Source organism: Bos grunniens, chromosome 12 (assembly GCF_055505025.1).
Source record: "Bos grunniens cultivar Pamir isolate PY7600 chromosome 12, Bosgru_T2T1.0, whole genome shotgun sequence".
NCBI lineage: Eukaryota > Metazoa > Chordata > Mammalia > Artiodactyla > Bovidae > Bos > Bos grunniens.
In genome coordinates, this window is record NC_141176.1 from 30,621,312 (window position 1) to 30,641,000 (window position 19,689).

At 46.7% G+C, this 19,689-nt stretch overlaps 1 long non-coding RNA gene across 1 annotated transcript; it reads right to left on the minus strand.

Moving 5' to 3' along the window:
- Positions 1–3,883: 3,883 nt before the first annotated feature.
- LOC147361599 (uncharacterized) lies at positions 3,884–6,121 on the minus strand. The gene is made up of 2 exons (XR_015138131.1): positions 5,718–6,121; positions 3,884–5,183 (listed from the first exon to the last, which is right to left on the minus strand). It is a non-coding gene; the product is annotated as an uncharacterized LOC147361599 (long non-coding RNA).
- Positions 6,122–19,689: the final 13,568 nt, after the last annotated feature.

The window sequence follows — 19,689 nt, forward strand, 5'->3', positions numbered from 1 at the left end:
ACCGTTGAGCCAACAGGGAAACCCAAAGTGTGACTTTGGGGATTTTGAATGGTGATGTATGTTGTGTCTCCGCTTGACAAATCTTTATTGAAGTCGGATTTGGAATGATCCTGGCATGGTTCTTCCTTAAGAATCCATATTATTTCATAGTACAAGTGCTGCTTTTTAAATATGGAGAGGCTGCCCTTGACTTTAATTTGAGGTTTGGTAGCTGACTCATCCTCACCCTCTCGCTGAGGCCTTTAGAAACATGCATTTAAAGGTGTTAGCTGAGGTGAGAGGCAGAAATTTTAGCTACAGGGCAGAAGTATGTCTTTGCAAAGCAAACTGGCATGTCCCAGGCAGGACCCGAGACTCTGACTCCTGGTGGAAATAATCAAACCATGATAAGTGTTAATATTTATTGGCTATTTAGTATCTGCCAATATAAGTCCTGAATTTTCCTGTGGAATGACTCACTTAACCCTTACCACGGAGAAGGCAATGGCACCCCACTCCAGTACTCTTGCCTGGAAAATCCCATGGATGGAGGAGCCTGGTAGGCTACAGTCCATGGGGTTGTGAAGAGTCGGACACGACTGAGCAACTTCATTTTCATGCACTGAAGAAGGAAATGGCAACCCACTCCAGTATTCTTGCCTGGAGAATCCCAGGGACGGGAGCCTGGTGGGCTGCTGTCTATGGGGTCACACAGAGTCAGACACGACTGAAGCAACTTAGCAGCAACCATTACCACAGTTTGCTTTGTTTTTTCTTTGAAAATTTATTTATTTATTTGGCTGTGCCAAGTCTTAGCTACAACACAAGGGATCTTTTAGTTTTGGCAAACTCTTAGCTGCATGGGATCTAGCTCCCTGATCAGGGATTGTACCGGGGTCCCCTGCATTGCAAGTCTTAGCCACTGGACCACTGGAGAAGGGGTAGGTGCTACTTACCACCTCTGTTTTACAGCTGAGGAAACAAGAGGCTTAGAGAGGTCAGTTACTTTACCCAAGGTTGTGGAACAGAAAGACTCCACTAGAATTTGCAACAAGTCACCTATCTCTAGGGTCCTGGCCTTTAACTTTTCCCCAAAAGACATGAATAATATTAGTGTGTGATTATTACATGAAAGTCGTTCAGTTATGTCCAACTCTTTGTGACCCCATGGACTGTAGCCCACCTGGCTCCTCTGTCCATGGGATTTCCCAGGCAAGAATACTGGAGTGGGTTGCCATTCTTTTCTCCGGAGGATCTTCTGGAACTCAGGTCTCCTGCATTGCAGGTAAATTCTTGTTTTTCTTAAATGTTTCAGTACCTTTTCTGCCCTGGAGGTGTGATGGTAACTGGAATCCTGAGTGTTGGTTGTCTTATTTACAAAGAGTAGATTTGAACATGGCTGGACACACTCCCTTCCCAGCACAGTGTGAACAGACAGCCTCCTAGAACAAACGTGCTGCCCCATGAAAGCCCCTCCATTCCTCCTCCTTCTCCTTAGGATGAATTTGGGTGGTGGAGTATTTCAGATTTTCTTTTAGAGACGCTTTTCTTTTTCTACACTTTTCCTAACATGATGCAGTCGATCCCCTTTGGAAGTTCAATCGCGCCTCTGGCATTGCAGTGCATGAAGATTTTTCCTCACGGCTGTGTTTCTGGAAGCTAAGTGCATGGCAGGAAAGACGTATTTATCTTGGAACTGAGACTTGAGAATAGAGTTCTGCCCTTGAACAAGACCTCTCCATCTGGGATTTCAACCTAGGTACATAAGGGGGCCAAAGGTAAAATTTAAGAGTCAAGGGAACAAGAAACCCTATTCTGTGAGTTTAGATGAAAGCTGATGAAGTGACGTACAACCTTATTCCATTTCTGTGGGGTTTTAGTAACAACGTGTCCACCGATGCCTCCCTGTGCACCGTCCAGGGGTGGGTAGGGAGTGCGGGGGAGCGGTTGGCAAATCCCTTTCAACAATGAGTATTCAGGCATGAATATGTCCTTTTTGCACCAAGCTGAAAATGGAACATTTGATAACATACAGACAGTTCTTTCTTATGAGACATGTGGCAACCTGTTGGCATGGCCTAGGAGGCTCTCTGAAATTGGTCTCCAACTCTCTGCTCCAGCGCTGGCACCTGCCACTCTGTCCTGTGCAGCTAGAGAGTATTCCAGACGGGGTGAAAGGTGTGTTTTGCCCATGTATCAGAATCCCAGGGACTTGGGAGGCTGCAACTTTGAGACTTACCAACATGACTAGGGTGGGTGATGTGGTCTCAGAATGACCTGCTTGGCAGACCATACCCATGAGAGTTCAGTGTCATAATTTAAGGAGTGTTGACTGAAAAAAAAAAAGCACAACATGAAAAGTTGAGAATTATGTGGGTTTAAAATTTTTTACTTATTTGTGTATTAATGTTTTGGCTGCACTGGGTCTTGGTTGCTGCTCGTGGCACAACTCTTCTAGTGGTGAGGAGCATGGGCCCTGGGGCACTCGAGCTCAGTAGCTGTGGCTCACGGGCTTAGTGGCCCCATGGCATGTAGAATCTTCCATGTCCCCTGCATTGGCAGATGGATTCTTAACCACTGGACCACCAGGGAAGTCCCCGTGGGTTTTTTTTTTTTTCAATTGAAATGTAGTTGATTGACCGCGTTGTGTTGAGAATTCTGTTTTACTTGGTGACCCTACCGAGGACGGCAGCCTGGGATGGGAGCCTCTCAGCCCTGTAGGACTGTCCATGCCTGGTGTACCCACGTGGATGCCTCATCTTGGGCTGCTGTCCTTCACTTCGTCTCGTGACTTGCACTTGTCCTTCAATATCCAGTCGTCTTCCGGTCAGCAGCTTTCCCTGGCCCAGCCCTCCAACTGAGATGCCCCCTCACTGCCACCGTAATACCCTGGGCTTCCCCTGGTGCTCGTACACACCACAAGAGGCCTCAAGAGAATTGTGTTAGCTGGATGAACCATTCCCTTCACATACCCCTAAAGATACGGGAACTTGGGGAAGTTTCATCGTTAAGTCAGAGTGTCTGTCAATGGTGGGCCCATAGGAAGGGCTACACAGCCTGGAATTTTCCAGACAGTTTGGGATTGAAATAATCTATCTTGCTCTCTGCCTGAGTAAACCATACAAATCTTACACCAGAAGTTCCTAATTTGGGACATGGAAAATGTGACTGCTGTGTCAGTGGGCTATCCATAAAGCAATAATAATAATAATGGCACCCAGGAAATCAAACGTTTGTTAATGACAAGCACAGAGCTAAGTAAGCACTCTTGCTTGACAGCCAAATGGGGCCGGTATGCGAGGGACGTTAGGTAGTGTCCTTATTTACAGCTTTGTCATCTCAGGTTTTTGTAATGACTTTTCAGCCTCCTTGAGGCCTGCCTTGTTGAAGGAGGACACTGGGGCCGAGTTTGCTAGGGAGCTGCAGTAGAAAGCTCCCATTCCTGACCCATTGGTAAGTTTATGAATTATTGATGGCAACTGTCAGCTATCAATTCAGAAAGCAGTTCTTGGCCATTCTAACCACCAGCTTAACTTCTTCCAAGGAGGCCTGTGGCTTTTCCAAATGAGGGCTATCCCATTCAAGCAGCTCAAAAGACCCTGTTTATTTAGAATCATTAAGTATAAGCTTTATGTGTGTGTGCTGTGTGCTAAGTCACCTCAGTTATGTCTGACTGTTTGTGACCCTATGGACTGTAGCCCACCAGGCTCCTCTGTCCACAGGATTCTCCAGGCAAGAATACTTTTCAACCTACATGGAGTGGGTTGCCGTGCCCTCCTTCTGGGGATCTTCCTGACCCAGGGATCAAATCTATGTCTTTTATGTCTCCTGCACTGGCAGGTGGGTTCTTTACCACCAGTACCAACTGACAAGCTTTATAGAAGGATAGAATATATATATATATATTTAAATGTTTATTTATTTGGCTGCACTGGGTCTTAGTTGTGGCATGTAGCATCTTTAGCTGTAGCATGTAAACTCTTAGTTGCGGCATATGGGATCTAGTTCCCTGACCAGGGACAGAATCCAGGCCCCCTGCACTGAGAGTGCGGAGTCTTGGCCACTGGACCACCAGGGAAGTCTCTGGAGTTTGTGTGTGTGTGTGTGTGTGTGTGTGTGAGTATTTTGGATCCACAGTTGGTTAGGTCCAAGGATGTGGAACCTCCAGATACAGAGGGTCCAGTTCTAGAGAAGAGTGCTCACTGAGTGTCCATAAGAGTCCAATCAAAATTTTGCTAAGAACGTAATAGCTCATCCTTTCCCTCAGGTTCTCCCACCTGTTCCCTGGCCAGTTCTTTTTCAGGATGTTGGAAGCTCTGCCAGTTTCAGAACACACTTTGGTTCTCGGATCCACCTTGGGTCTGACAAGTTGGGAGGCTCGTACCCATCTCTCATGGAGGAATACCAGCAGCGTTGGCATCCTGTCCTTTGGAAGGCTGCCCGAGGCTGTGCCTTGGCCCTGGGCACTCTGGACCAGCTGGCCTCTCAGGCAGCTCCTGCCAGAGGTGCCCAGATGTCCTCGGAAGGAGGGCTGTGGGGCAGCGGGGAAGGGAAGGTTTCGAGGCTTCCCTGGCTGGCACAGTGCTTTGATTACAGCTCAGGGAGCCATCACACCCCAGAAGCCCTGTTGTATTTGTAGTCCTGCTTCGAGCCATAATGATACTACACAGACTCTTGACCACCAGGATCAGAAACTGAGCAAAGATTCCTCAGTGCCGGCTTGGAAGGTGTCTAGGAAACAGGATCACACCAACCTGTCAGCAAACATGTAGCTCTGATTTCCAAAGCATCCGTTGGCAGGGTCTCTCTTGGTCCCAGCACTGGTGGTGTGGCAGGAGGCTCCACCAGGACTCCTGGGTTTGGCCTCTGGGAGACCACCTGCCCTCACTGGGGCCAGGCTCCAGGCAGCCGGGATGTGTCTGCCTGCTCACTCCTGCTTTCTCAGCACCTGGAATAGCGCCAGGCGGAGGAGTCACCCCATCCACATCGGTGGAGTGAATGAATGCATCACTGAAGTCTGGCCCGAGCTGGGGAAGGGCTTGCCTCTTGTTCCAGAACAGGCCTGGGTGGGAAAGTGACTGTGGTTCTCCTCTGCGGCTCGAAAGCAGCACTGTTCCGAGAAGGCCTTGGGCTGGCGAGAACCAAGGTTACTGTTCCTCCCTTATCTCTCTCTCCTGTAACTGAGTCATCACTGAAAGACTACCCTAGATAGAGATGAGAGAAAGCAAAATGTTGCAGGCCATCTTCAGATAGGGGCATCCGGGGAGGACAGTAGGAGATGGGCACAGTCAGGGTGGCACCTTCCGGGTGGGGGCAGGGGTGGGGCCCTTTGGAGACAAATTGCATATATTTGCATCCAGGCCCACCTACAGCCCGATCTGCAAAGGGCCCGCCCAGCTCTTTCCACCTATAGAAAGCCTAATCTTTCTTGGGCTCTCTCCTTTGAAGGATGTGCTGAACCAGAATTTAACTGCTAAGGTTCTAGCAATCTTCGGGGCGGGGGGGGGGCGGTTTAGGGGGAATGTGAAATGAACACTTCCTTTAAAATTTGAATTTCCAAATGTCATTTCTAGTTTTTATAAATGCTGTGCTTAGTCGCTTAGTCGTGTCCGACTCTTTGTGACCCCGTGGACTATAACCCCCCTCCCCCCATCCCCTCCAGGTTCCTCTGTCCTTGGGATTCTCTTCCCAACCCAGGGATTGAACCCAGGTCTCCCACATTGAGGCGGATTCTTTACCTTGTGAGCCACCAGGAAAGCCCTGTATAAATAGAGGAGAGCATATTTTGAAGACTTTTTCGGGAGGGAGAAAGGCAACTTAGTCAATCCTGAATCTTCACTTGAGGAGGGGACTGGGCTTCCTCTTTTCCTGCGTTATCTGTGTGCCCCGCGGTCCTCCTGCCTCATGCCAGTAAAGGACGAACGTGGCTCGGGAGAAATTGGGTGCATTCCTGCTTTAGGCTCACCCTACATTTTCGGAGAAGAAAATGGACTCTCGCTGCTCTGGAAACCATAAAACCCGTGTTTGTCCTGTGTTCTTTAGAAAACGCCTCCCAGCGCAGCCGCGCGTTGTGTAACCCGCCCGGGCATCGCATTGCCCGAAGAGCTGCCCAGGCTCTTTCCTGCAATAATAAGCTTGATCTTTTTTTTCAATTCAACTGCAAGGAACCACCACCGCTGCCCGCTCCAAGTCACGTGCCCCAGTCACGTGGTGCTAAGACACAGAAGCCGGCTGGCCATCATTAACTAATGCTTACTACCGGGGAGGGGGGGGGGAGGGAAATGAAGGTTTTAAAGACACAAACTCTGTTTTTAATTTAAAAAAAAAAAAAAAAAGCAAGACTGCAACGGAAGGTATATCCAAGGAAAGGAAGAGAGCCAAAAAGTACCCGCTGGTTTTGCTCCGCTCCCAGGACTCGGCCCGCCGAGCCGCAGGGCGGGTGGTGCGGGCCATTCTGGCGCTGGTCTCCAGCGTCGGAGATGGAGGACCGCATCCTTTAGGAGCAGAAATCCCCGCCTCTTCTGTTCCTTCTGGAATTCCTGCTCCTGGGCGGGTGGAGTTCGGGGAGGGGAGGGCTGGGGAGGGGCACGGGGAGCCCCTGGGCGCTTCTGGAGTTTTCAGTAACGTGCCAGCCAGCATCCCCAGCGTGGCTCCTTTAAATCTTCCTGCGGTTGCAACACACACTGCAAGGACTCTTGCCCACCTGAATGTTTCCTTGTTCAGTCCTTTGAATTTAGAAAGAAGTTCTTTCACTTTCTGGAGCTTGTCTCGTGTTACTTTCACTCTTAGAAACTGGAATTACCGAGCTGAGTTTGTTTGATTTTCGCCTAGAGGCGACAATGGTGGGAGTGAATGAAGAGTTTAGAATCTTGGTTGGAGGGAAATCTATGTATAGATAAAAGGTCCCAGCAGAAACTGACAACACTTTAAACAAACAAACAAACAAAAACTACCTGTTTTATTTCACATTATATATAAAGTCATTTCCAAAACACTCTGTGATACAGACTCATGAAGTCGCTCAGTCATGTCCGTCTCTTTGCGACCCCGTGGACTGTAGCCTACCAGACTCCTCCGTCCATGGGATTCCCCAGGCAAGAGTTCTGGAGTGGGTTGCCATTGCCTTCTCCAGGAGATCTTCCCAACCCAGGGATCGAACCCGGGTCTCCCGCATTGGAGGCAGACGCTTTAACCTCTGAGCCACCAAGGAAGTCCCTAAATATTTCTATGAGCCTCTTTTTTGGGGGGTGGGGGAAGGCAAGAATACGGGAGTGGGTTGCCATTCCCTTCTCCAGGAGATCTTCCTGACCCAGGGATTGAACCAGGCTCTCCCGCGTTGTAGGCAGACGCTTTGCCGTCTGAGCCACCAGGAAAGTTGATACAGACTCAGCCCTGAAAGAAAATCCACTGATGTAATCTGGAGGCTTAAATTGATATTTTACTTACTTCTCTTCAGAAGAACAAATACACAAGGAAATGTCCAGTGTTCTAGATCCACTGTATCACTGGAATATAGTTATTGCAGGACATTTAGTTAACTCCCTCTTCACTTTTCCTTCACTCTGCTCTCTTCAAAAAAGATGAAAGTATGTGATCTAAATGGATGGATCCAGTTTTTGTAGGGCCTGAAGCTTTTACAGTTTGAGAGGCCCTTGTGAAGAGAAGAGAAAATTAGAGGAGAAAACTAGGTATCACAGTATCAGAGGGGACTTCCCTGGTGGTTCAGTGGTTAAGACTCCAGGCTCTCAGTGCAGGGGGCCTGGGTTTGATCCCTGGTCAGGGATCTAAATACCACGTTCTGCAATGAAGATCAAAGATCCTGCCTGCTGCAGCTAAGACTGGGCACAGCCAAATATTAACAGGAAACACATATTTTTTTGAAATATCACAAAATTCATAAAAATACTTATTGCTTGCTTGACACACCTCTAAAATCCTTTAAACTTGCATTTTGAGGGTGTATATTCTTTGATAGACTCATCTTCTTGAAAGGAGAGAACTTTATTGTTGAGCACTTAATCAGCTTTAAGTGTGCCTACAACTGTACAAGCTTGACAATTGGAACGATTTCCTCCAGACTAGCTTCAGACTGGTCTCTTCTGGCTCTGTTTCGAATCTTGCTTCTCCTCCCCGCCCAGAACACTTCTGGTGCCAAACCCCGCAGGACATGCTTGAATTGTGACCCGCCCTCTGGATCTGAGCCTTCCCATCTCCATGCAGGCTGGGGGGCTGGGAGGAGGGAGCTGTAGGAACATTCCTGGAGACCTTCCCTACTCCAGAGCAGCTTTCAGTAACTATAAATATAGTTTGTAAATTTATAAATCTATCTTAAGCCAAAGTAAAGGTATCTTTAGCTCAGGTTCCTCTTTGCCAGACCCAGAATAAACGTGGCCACTCCAGAGTCACCCAAAAAGAGGAGGAATATGGCCAAAGAGCAGTCAGAGTAGAAAGAAGCAGCTATCTTAAGCAATTAAGGTCATAGTATCTCACCACTGCCAAGTTTACAGAAGCAAATGACCATGAATGTGTGGCTGGGGCTGCTGCCTGGGCCTCCACTGGGGGCTGGAAAGTGAGAGGCCTGAAGTTTCATTTTCATTAGCTTCAGGCTTTATCTGCTTCTGGGTCCATTGTGAGTGTGTCTCAAGGAGTCATTTTCTGGGTCCTAGATTCACAAATACTTGTTAGAGACAAGCTTGCTTATCTGGACATCTCGCATGGAATGATTCATCGAGGTAAATTCCATTTAATAAAAAGCCTTGGTCAGGGTCCCTTCTCCCAGTCGCACTCAGGGAAAAACAATCTCTATCACCCGTGCCTGTGCAGGAAGCAGGTAGAGAGGGCAGAACACGGTACCTTCTCTGCTCTGTGCCCAGCACCACCGCGTGCCTTGTTCCACACATCACACCTCAGGAGTGGCTGATAATTAGTCCTGCTGCAGACAAGAGACCCAGGAGGCCCAGAGAGATTGTTTCCTGGCCGCAGTCACATGGCGAGAGTGTCTCAAGGCTGGAACTCAGAACCAGCTGTGTCTGGCTGCAGGCTGGTTCCTTCCTGGCAGAAGTGAAGTTGCCATTGATTGTAGCCTACCAGGCTCCTCTGTCCATGGCATTTTCCAGGCAAGAATACTGGAGTGGGTTGCCATTTCCTTCTCTAGGGGATCTTCCAGACCTGGGGATCGAACCCAGGTCTTCCACATTGCAGGCAGACACTTTACCCTCTGAGCCACCAGGGAAGCCCCTGGCAGAACTTGGACCTTCAGTTTTTTGTGAAGTGAATGTGACACACGTCTCGTTTTAGTTCCTTGAGTGGAGGAGATACGTTTGCAGCGCTATCGGGTCGTAGCTTGGCCTTCACCTCCCTCCCCGCTGCAGAGCGTGATCACCTGTTCTGCTCACATAAGTGGGGACCAGGATTCCTGACCAGCCTTCAGGGCCCCTCTCCTCCTCTGATGGTAACGTTCTTCGCTGGCGTTGTCTCCTGCTGGGGCCTCTGCGATCTTGTCGATTCGATGCCACATCTCTCTCTCCCATGGACCCCCTTGAGATACACCACTGCACAGCGGAAAGTCGCCTGGTCAGATCGTGCGCCTAGCTTGTCAGGCAGTATTTTGAATTCGGAAAGGCTTCCAACATGTTGTTTATTGGGGAGAGGAGGCTGGCGGTTCTGACGATCAGTAGATGCACGAACTAGCCGGGTAAGAGGAGCCTGAGTGTGATGTGAGTGGTCACCTCCCCACCCCCACCCCCTACCAGTGAGCTGCCGTTTGACCCAGCTTCCAGCTTCCGACAGTAGCGGGGCCCCTTCATCCTCCCCCACTGGACACCGGCTCAGGAGTATTGCTGCTCCTTTCGGTGGGGCCCCACCTCCCCCAGACCATTGTCATTGAGGGCTGGACCGGGGTAGGGCAGTGGGGACTCCACCCCCCCACCGGCCCTCCCTCTGGCGCCCCCCTCCGCCCCCCGTGCTCTGTAGGATTGATTATTAGCCTCTTGACTGCTACCCAGTGGTTCCCACTCCGCAATGGACACACCACTCTGGCAATCAAGAGTACCCTCTGACATTACCAAATGTCTCCTGGGGGCCACATCGCCCCCGGTTGAGGACCACCGTCAGCTTCCAGTTGTGTGGGTTCTTTTTCTTTCTTCTATCCTTTTGTTTGTCAGCAAATGTGTTCTGGTATCTTTATTTTTTTAGTATGTGAGGCTTCTTCAGGTGTGGGGTCAGGCCATCTAGAGAGATGACCACGGGGAGACCCAGGGTTCCCAGGCCGGGCACTCCTGGGTGACAGTGTCGTGAGGAAAAGGGTCATATTCCTAAGGAGAGAAGCACGCTCATCTCTCCACTATTTCTTTCTTTGTTGTTGTTTTTTCAATCTGTCATCATGTCTATGATGCATATTAGTGGCTTTGGTGCATGGAAGAGAATGTTTCTTTTTTTTTTTGGCTCCTGGGATCTTGGTTCCTCAACCAGGGATTGAACCCAAGGCCCCTGAGTCTGAGAGGCCTTGGTGGTTGAATTCTGCCATCAGAGACCCAGGTTTGAGTCTCAGTGTTGCCCCAAATTAGCTATGCGACCCTGGAGAAGTTCCTTTACCAGTGTCTTGGTTTCCTAGTCTGTCACCTGGGAACAATAATATCTGTATTGTGGCATCATTCTCAGAATTCAGTGAGGTGATGCGTGTGCTTGACACAGAGTAAACGTCTAAACAGTGTAACCCTTTAAAAACTTTCTGAACCAATCTTTGATTATTTCTATTTTGTTTTTAAATTACTTACCTTAATTAGGCCTTATTTTAAAACTTATTGGCTGGGCTGCACAGCATATCGGATCTTAGTTCCCAGACTAGGAATTGAAGCCGCACCCCCTGCACTGGGGGGACATAAGAGACGATGGTTCAGTCCCTGGATTGGGAAGATCCCCTGGAGGAGGGCATGGCAACCCACTCCAGTATTCTTGCCTGGAGAATCCCATGGACAGAGGAGCCTGGCGGGCTACAGTCCGTGGGTTCGCTGAAGCGACTCAGCATGCACGCATGCCTCTGCATTGGAAGCATAGAGTATAAACCCCTGGGCTGCTGGGAAAGCCCCTGATTATTTTTTTTTTAATTATGTAGATAAATAGATTTCTACCCAAACCTTCCACATCACTGTGTCCACCTCCTGCTACTGTTGATTCTGGAAACAGTGTACCAAGCACCAGCTTTGGAATCTCCTTGTTCTTTGTGGGAGATACAGATGCCCTCTCCGTGGTTACAGCAAAGCTGTGCTCTCCTAAGAAGGCTCTGCTCGCTGCCAGTGACCAGGGTCAGGGTCTTGGCCACAGTTGCCTTGTTTGCAGTGTGCCTGCTCATGCTGAGCCGGAGGTATCTGATGAACATTTGTAACCCCATGTCATGTCCAGGAGTGGTTTACGAGTGTGAATTACAAGCGAGAGGTAATTTTAAAAAATGGAAAGCAGTGAAAAAATCCTGAATGTCGTGGGCTTTGGGAGTGGACCAAATCATTCAGTGTTAGGAAAGGTTCTAAAAGGCAGTGTCTGAAGCTGCCTCGGCTCAACAGCCAATGATAACCAGCAAGAGATGGGTCGCGTGATGGACGAAACCCAAAGGCCTGGGAGCGTCCAGGCTGGGAGGTTCCACATGGACAGCCTCCCAGCCTCCCCCTAGGAGCCTGCCAGGACTTTGTTTGAAGACTTGGAGGCTGGAGTGATGAAACGTTGGCCCCCAGCCACGGATACTTCCTCCGTACGAGGGCCCTTTGAATTTCCCTGACTTCAAAGTGGGGTGGGGTTGTGGCTGTGAAACAGCTGGGGAGAGTCTTATAGTCTTTGCAGATGGCCTCTCTCTCAATGCACTGCAGCCGCAGAAAAAGCCCTGGGAAACGTGCTGGGAAAACATGCCTGGGAGAACAGACACCAGCTCAGAGGAGCAGCACAGGCTTGGTTTTGAAACCCTCCAGTTTGGTGGAAGTATATAAACCTGAGAGCTGCAAATGGTAAACTCCTCCCAGGCAACTGGAAGGACAAACAGTGCTCTTAAGAAAACCTTTCAGGACTTAATGTGCTGCTTACGCGGAGGAGCTTCTGAACATGAAGAGTCTTGCTACTGGCTGGCAGCTGCTTGCTTATTTCCCCACAAATGTAACATAAAAGCTCAGATTTGTAAGCATGGAGATGGTTTGAAAAATTCCGAGGGCATAAACAGGCGTCACCCATCCAACCTACACTCTAATCATCCTGTAGTCTTCTGGACACGGTGAAAGAGTAGCTTCCTTGGGGGTTTGAGAGCTGGAGAGCCGGAGCAGAAAGGAGCTTAGAGGAGCACAGGAAGACAGCTTCCACCCTAGAGGCTGTTCACTTCCCCTTCCTCTTCCTTTTTCTAGTTCAACAAAGCCCAAGGCCTGGGAATTGTAGCCAAACCTACTGGCTGATGTAGAAAAAGGGGCAAGAGGATCCCGGACACCAACTCACATGTCCACTAGGGTTGAGCTCTCGTGTGATTTATAAATCCACATGGTTACTGGGGTTTCCTTGATGGCTCAGTGGGTAAAGGATCCTCCTGCAATGCAGGAGACACAGGAGTTGCGGGTTCGACCCCTGGGTTGGGAAGATCCCCTGGAGGAGGGCATGGCAACCCACTCCAGTATTCTTGCCTAGAAAATCCCATGGACAGAGGAGCCTGGCAGGTTAGAGCCCAAAGGGTTGCAAAGAATCAGACATGCCTGAGAGACTTGGCACTCATGCACGTCGTTCCTGGGGAACCTCAGCGATTATCTGGGACAGATCAGCTTTGGATGTAAGATGACATTTTAACATAGTACGTACTTAAAACAACAACAACAACAACAACACCTTTTTGGGGAATTCCCTGGAGGAGTTAGGACTCCACGCTTTCACTATGGAGGGCCAGGTTTCAATCCCTGGTTAGGGAACAAAGATCCTGCAAGCCATGTGGTCCAAACAAACAAAAAAAACCTTTTATTTTGCAATAATTCGAGACAGAAAACTGGAAATAGCATGGAGGGTTTTCATATTCCCTCACCCAGCTTCCCCTAATGTTTACGTCTTACATAATCATAGTACAATGATCAAAACCAGGACATTAACTTTGGTGTAAAACTTCAAACTATGGGTTTATTATTTGCAGCTCATCAGTTTTTCTACTAACTGCCCCCTTTTTTGTCCCAGGATCCCACATCATGTTTAGATGTTACTTCTTAGTTTTTCCCAGTCTGTGACAGTTCCTCAGGGTTTACCTGTTCACTTTCATGATTTTATCACTACTGAAAAACACCAATCTGTTATTTTGTAGAATGTCCCTCTACTTGGGTTGGTGTGTCTGTTCACCATGAGTTTTTAGCAAGGATACAACAGAAAGGATGTGCCCTTCTCAGTGTATCATGTCCAGAGATTCATGATGTTGAGACTTCTCATTACTGGTGAGGTTTACTTAGTCTGCCTAACAGACTAAGTAAAGTTACTATTTTTCCTTTTTCAGTTAATACATATCCTGAGCTGCAAGAGTGGGGGAGGCGGGGGTAGAGGGTGGGGAATACTGTCTTAAGCTTGCAACTACCCTGCTAAATACTGTCTTCAAAGCTCCGAAGTTTTTTCTTCACTCTTTTCCTCTGTGGTTATATTATTCATTGTTAACATTTAGGTTAATTTGTTACCACTTACATTTTGGGGGTGGGGGGCTCTCTTCCATATCCTGTTTGTTTGATTTTAATTTACACATAGCAAATTTCATTCTTTGTGATGTACAGGTCTATCTATGGGGTTTTGACAAATGCAAGGAGCAGTTACGATACAGAATAATTCTATCACAAAAATGCCCTGAAGCTTCCTCTTTACGGTCAGCCCCTCCCTGTACTTTGTCGCCTAGTGATCACTGACCTGTTTTCTGTCCCTACACAAAGTATGTCCTTTTCCAGAATGTTAAATAAATGGAAACATATAATAGTCTTTTGGATCCGGTTTGTTTCATTTGGCCAAAGGCATCTAAGAGTCATCCATGCTATTGCATGGATCAATAATTTGTTCCTTTTTATTTATTTATTTATTTATTTTTTTCGCGTGGGCCAGGCGCGGGCGTGTGCGAGGCGCGGGCGTGCGCGCGAGCGTGTGTGCGCGGCCGAGGCGAATTTGTTCCTTTTTATTGCTGAGTGATATTCCATCCTTATGGCACCTCAGGCTGTGGCTGCCATAACTATCACACTGCCGAAAGTCAAAGCTGGATATTGCAGAGGAAAAAATGATGCCTGCCCTGCTGGTTCGGTGGTACTTTGGATTCTGGTCTTCATCAGTCTGTCTGCTCCTGTTTATTTTTTTAATTCCTCAGACAGCTGCTGTGTCCTTCTGTCCAGGTTTTATAAGGGCAGTCCACAGGAGAGTCTGGGTGGAGGATCCGCTTACCATCTTACTACAACTGGACCCTTTGTCCATTGTCTTTCTGCTCTTAAAAGTCTGAGGTCAGTGTGTTTCCTGATCCTGGTGTTTGACCTGTTTTATCTTTATGGAAAACCCGTTGGGTCTTGTTTGATCCCAGTGTCTGGAAGTTCCCCAGTGATGTTCCTCGGTCCGTTTTCATCCATTGTGCTGGGTACTTGGTGGACACTTTGATTCTGGAATCTCATGTACTTCTGTTCTGGGAAAGCTTCTTGAGTAGTTTTGTCGCTGGTTGCCTCTTTTCTATTTCTCTTTCCTCTATTTCGTAGACTTCCATTATTTAAACATCACACTTACTGGACTTACCCTCTGTTTTTCTTTTCTCTAACGTTTTAGGGTTTTTTGCTCTGGTTTCTGAGATACTTCCCACTAATGTTTTTCCCTGCCTCTCTTACTTAATTTGTCATCTGTGCGTTCATGTTTTTAATTCCCAAAGCTCTTTCTGCTGTTTGTTCTCTACATGTTTCTTTTTAAAATAGCTCTGTTTCTTTTGCATACATCCTCTCTCATGTCTCTGAGGATACTAATTATTTGGGGGAAAGTTCTCTTCTCCCTGCGTAATCTCCCAGTTGCCTTTTTCTCTTGTTTATATCTGTCTTCATGATAGAGTTAGAACCGAAAAATCTAACTGGAACCTCTGAGCTCCAGGCTGGATTGGTGGAGAGTGAGCTTTCCTGTAGGGTGAGCTGGCTGTGCACATTCCCTAATTTCAGGATCTCTGGCTTGTTTCTCTTGGCCTGGTCAGATTCCCCATGGCAGAACTTTAGCCTCCCGCCTGGAAGCTTCAGCTCTGTGTTCTGGGAGCTAGGCTGGGGGAGGAGGGTGGGAAGTCTCAGCGCTCCACGGTCATCGTGTGAACAGTCATTTGCTCTTCTTGGTTTTGACATGACACTTGCAGCTTCTATCTTTCACTCCTAAGAGAGGGAAATCTCTAGAGTCTGATCAGATAGGGGAAAAGCTGTCTGCGAGGGGCCCTGAGTGAGGGGAGCAGTCTAGAGATCTGTATCTCTGGGGTTTTCACCCAGTCCTTCCTTTAGCCACCCTCTTTGTGTCTCCATCTCCAGGGGCACCGATGGTGCCTGAGCTTTGTGAGCGTCCCGGCATGTGAAGGGCACTCACCCTTAGCTTTATCTCCTGCCAGCTCCAGGCCTGTCAGTCCTTCGTCATTCACTCATCTGCCTCCCAGCTTCTGTCATTTTGTTGCTGTCATTGCCTCTCTTGTCCCGCCTGTCCTTTGGGGTATGTGTCTTTAAAACATCTCTTTACAATAGTTTTAGTGTGTTTTGGGAGGGAGCAAGTTAGATGTATATATATATTCTTACATCCAAAAGTGGAGGTCTAGAATTTTTTTTTCCCTAATCAAGATTTAAAATTTCTTCTATTTACAGTGAGACAGACCTGGGAAATCCAAAGTGTTAGTTTTACAGTTTATTAATTAGCAATTATTTTAACAAGGTAAAAGGAAAAAAATATCAACCAACTATAATTAATTAGAACAACCAAAAATCATCTCTGCAGTCAGTGCAACTTCTACACCAGTATTTTAAAAAGAAAATAGGTTTGTACCCAGTCATCAAGAGTTCAAATCCCAACCTGGTCACTTAATAACTTCTGTAGAACATATATTTAATGTTGTATATATATATTTGTATATATATGTTGTACATAATGTTGTATATATATATTTAATAACAGAAATTACTATTCGGGGCTCACATGGGACTTGGACACCATCTGGACTTTTCCAGGCCTCAGCTGGACACGGGACTTCTGCAGAGCCACTCAGAGCAGTTGTTGAAGGTCAGCTTTAGAACCTGAGGCCCGGGTTCTCTTTGTTCTTCTGTACACCACAGTGTCCCTTATCATCATTGACAAGTAACATTTTAAAAATACTTTTATTCTGAACTAGATTAAGATTCATAAAAAGTTGCAAAATAGTACAGAGAATCCCCATGTACACTTCACTCAGTTTCACTTGCAATCTTTATATAACAGCAGTTCATTGTCAAAACCAGGAGCCTGATGTTGGTACAATGTCTTAAGTCAGATACAGACCTTCAAGTCACATTTTAAAGACACAAGTTTGTGTACTCTGCTAAACCAAAGCCAGAAAAAGACCCATTCTTTCTGTATTAAGGACCTTGCGTTCTGAATAGACATACAAAGATAACTCACCAAATAACAGCACTCAGATACAATCCCAAATATGTTTTAGGGCCTTTTTTTTTTTTCAGAAAAGTGAGAAGTGGTGGAGAAGCAAGAGTGGGCTTTTAAATCAGACAAATCTTGATCTGAATTCAGCTTTGCTGCTTCAGATTTGTGAGTCCCTGGGCAAGGAATTTCCCCCAACCTCATTTTACTGATATAAAAATGGTAACTATTATTATTTACTTCTTACTGTGGTGAGAATTAAGTTATATATATTATAGTCTACAACAGTGCTTGACATGTAGTAGATAATCAAAAACAGTCACCATAATAATTATGTAAAAAATCATAATCCTTTAATAATCATAATTTTCTAGTTGCCCACTCGATTTTGAGTCCAGCTCACATATCGTGTAGGCCTTCCTCTCTCTTGATTTACTCTGTGAGGGTTTCAGTGGAAATCAAAGAATCGGCAGCAGTTCCTTGTGAAGAAAGGGACACCCGGAGAGGACAAAATGACTTCCCCAATCCTCTACCTCCCACCTCAGCATTAAAATAACGTATGGGAAGTTGTCAAAGATGTAACTAAATGCAAGTCATTTACCTATTCTTTTAAAGAAACCTCTGGAAAGGGGACTATGATTCTTTCAGGTGTAGTACAAGGTTGGGGTGCATATCTGACAGCCACAGGAATGACGCTTAGGTCACACTCACGTTATCAGTTTATACCCAGTTCCCCTCAAGCCTGAGGTAAGATATTTGCTCCCCTGGGGCTTCTTGGTGGCTCAGATGGTAAAGAATCCGCCTGCAATGCTGGAGACCTGGGTTCAATCCCTGGGTTGGGAAGATCCCCTGGAGAAGGAGTAGCTACCCACTCCAGTATTCTTGCCTGGAGAAGTCCATGGACAGAGGAGCCTGGTGGGCTAGATCCCTGGTCTGGGAAGATCCTTCATGCTGTGGAGCAACTAAGCCCGTGCACCACAGCTGTTGAAACCTGTGCTCTAGAGCCCGGGAGCCACTGAAGCCCACCTGTGCTAGAGCCCACTTCTGCAACAAGAGAAGCCACTGCAGTGAGAAGCCCATGCCCCATAACTGGAGAGCAGCTCCTGCTTGCCGCGACTAGAGAAAAGCCTGGGCAGCGGTGAAGACCCAGCACAGTGAAAAATAAATAAAATTTTAAAAAGATCTTTGCTCCCCAGCTGCACATAAAAGTCCAAGAGGCTCACTCCAAAGAGGACATTTTCATCACAGACCCAGTAAGAATGCTTTGCAATCTAGAAACCCGTGCACATTTCTAAACTGAACTGTATTAGATTGAACAAAAACACGAAGGTCTCATTTGGCAGGTGCTTATCCGCCGAGCATCCTGCTTCCCACCACACCGGAGCTCCGCACCTGCCTGACTCTGGCTTGAATTTCCTGCCCTTGGCAGCTACAGAAAGTGGGGCTCACAAATGCTCACAAACTGGCCAGCTACCAGTTTGGCCTCAGAACAAGGAAGGAGCTCTGCCTGGAAATGTGGTCATTTAAGTCATAAAGTCATGATTTTCCTTTGTGGGTTGGGGTGTTTCTCCAGTGACCCGGACTAATAGGTCTCAGACCTGGCTGGACAAAAACTTCATGTGGGTCCATCCAGGCAGGCAGATGGTAAGACAGGACTCGAGATAAAGAGAAAGCAATTTGGTGATCCTGTCTCTTTTCTCTTTCCTACGGGATGTCGTTGAAAGGAATAACTTCCAGGCCTTCTTTCTATCTCCAACCCTGTCCCCCAACTCCCAACCCTCTTCATCTCCCGAAAGATCACATTTCCTCCCGCCTGTTTATCTCTTGTCTGTGTGGGGTTTTTTCAAAACCAAAAGCTCAAGTATGGCTTTTGGTAGCTTAATAGAAATGCTAATTCAGGAAGATCTCTTGGGACTTCCCTGGTATTAATTTTACCTTCCAAAGCAGAGGGTGCTAGTTCAAGCCTTAGTTGGGGAACTAAGACCCCACCAAAACATCAAACAGAAGCAACACTGTAACAAATTCAATAAGGACTTGGAAAAAAAAAAAAGAAAGAAAATCTCTCTTTTTGAATCATGCAATTCACATGACCAGAATATCCTAAAAGAAATTAGGCTGTGTCTAAATGAACTGTGTGGTAAGTGCTGTAATATATGCAGAGACATGGTTTGTTATGAGCTGAATTGCACCTTATTCCCCAATTTCTGTGTTGAAGCCTTAACCCCCGGAACCTCAGAACGTGGCTGTATTTGAAGACAGAGTCTTTAAACAGGTGATTAAATGAAAACGAGGCCATTAGGCAGGGCCGTAATCACATGACTCATGTCCTCATGAGAACAGGTGATTAAGACACAGACATCAAGTACGCAGAAAGAAGACTGTGAGGACACGGGGAGAAGGGGGCATCTGCAGCCAAAGGGAGCCGCTTCATAGGAAACCAGCCCTGCTGGCACTTTGACCTTGAACTTCTAGCCTCCAGACAGGAAGACAATACAATTCTATTGTTTAAGCCACCAGGTCTGTGGTTCTTTGTTACAGGAGTAGCAGACTGATCCGGGCTTTAATCATAGCTGTGCTGTGATTTTAATCAATCAATTTGCAAAAGTTATTGTGAATAACATTTTTTAAATTGCCATGTAAATTAAGTGTGCTTTTTGTTTTATTTTTTCAACAGCTTAATTGAGGGGTATTTACCATACAATTATCTGTGTATATTGACACTTTAAATGTACAATTTGATACAACCACATATATCTTCTCTCATGAAACCATCATCATGGTCAAGATAATGAACATATCTGTCATCTTCAAGTTTCCTCAAGCTCCTTTGTTGTCTGTCTGTCCCTCCCTTTCTCTCCCCTTATTCCTAGGCCATTACTCAATCTCCTTTCTGTCACTGTAGATTAATTTGCCATTTCTAGAGTTTTATAGAAATGGAATCATATAGTATGACTCTTTTTTTCTTTAACTTATTACACTTTACATAATGATTTGGAAATTCATCCAGGTCATTGTGTATATCAATAATCCATTCTTTTTTCATGGCTGAGTAGTATTCCTTGGGATGGACCACTACAGTTTATCCATTTATTTGCAAAAGGACTCATTAAGGCT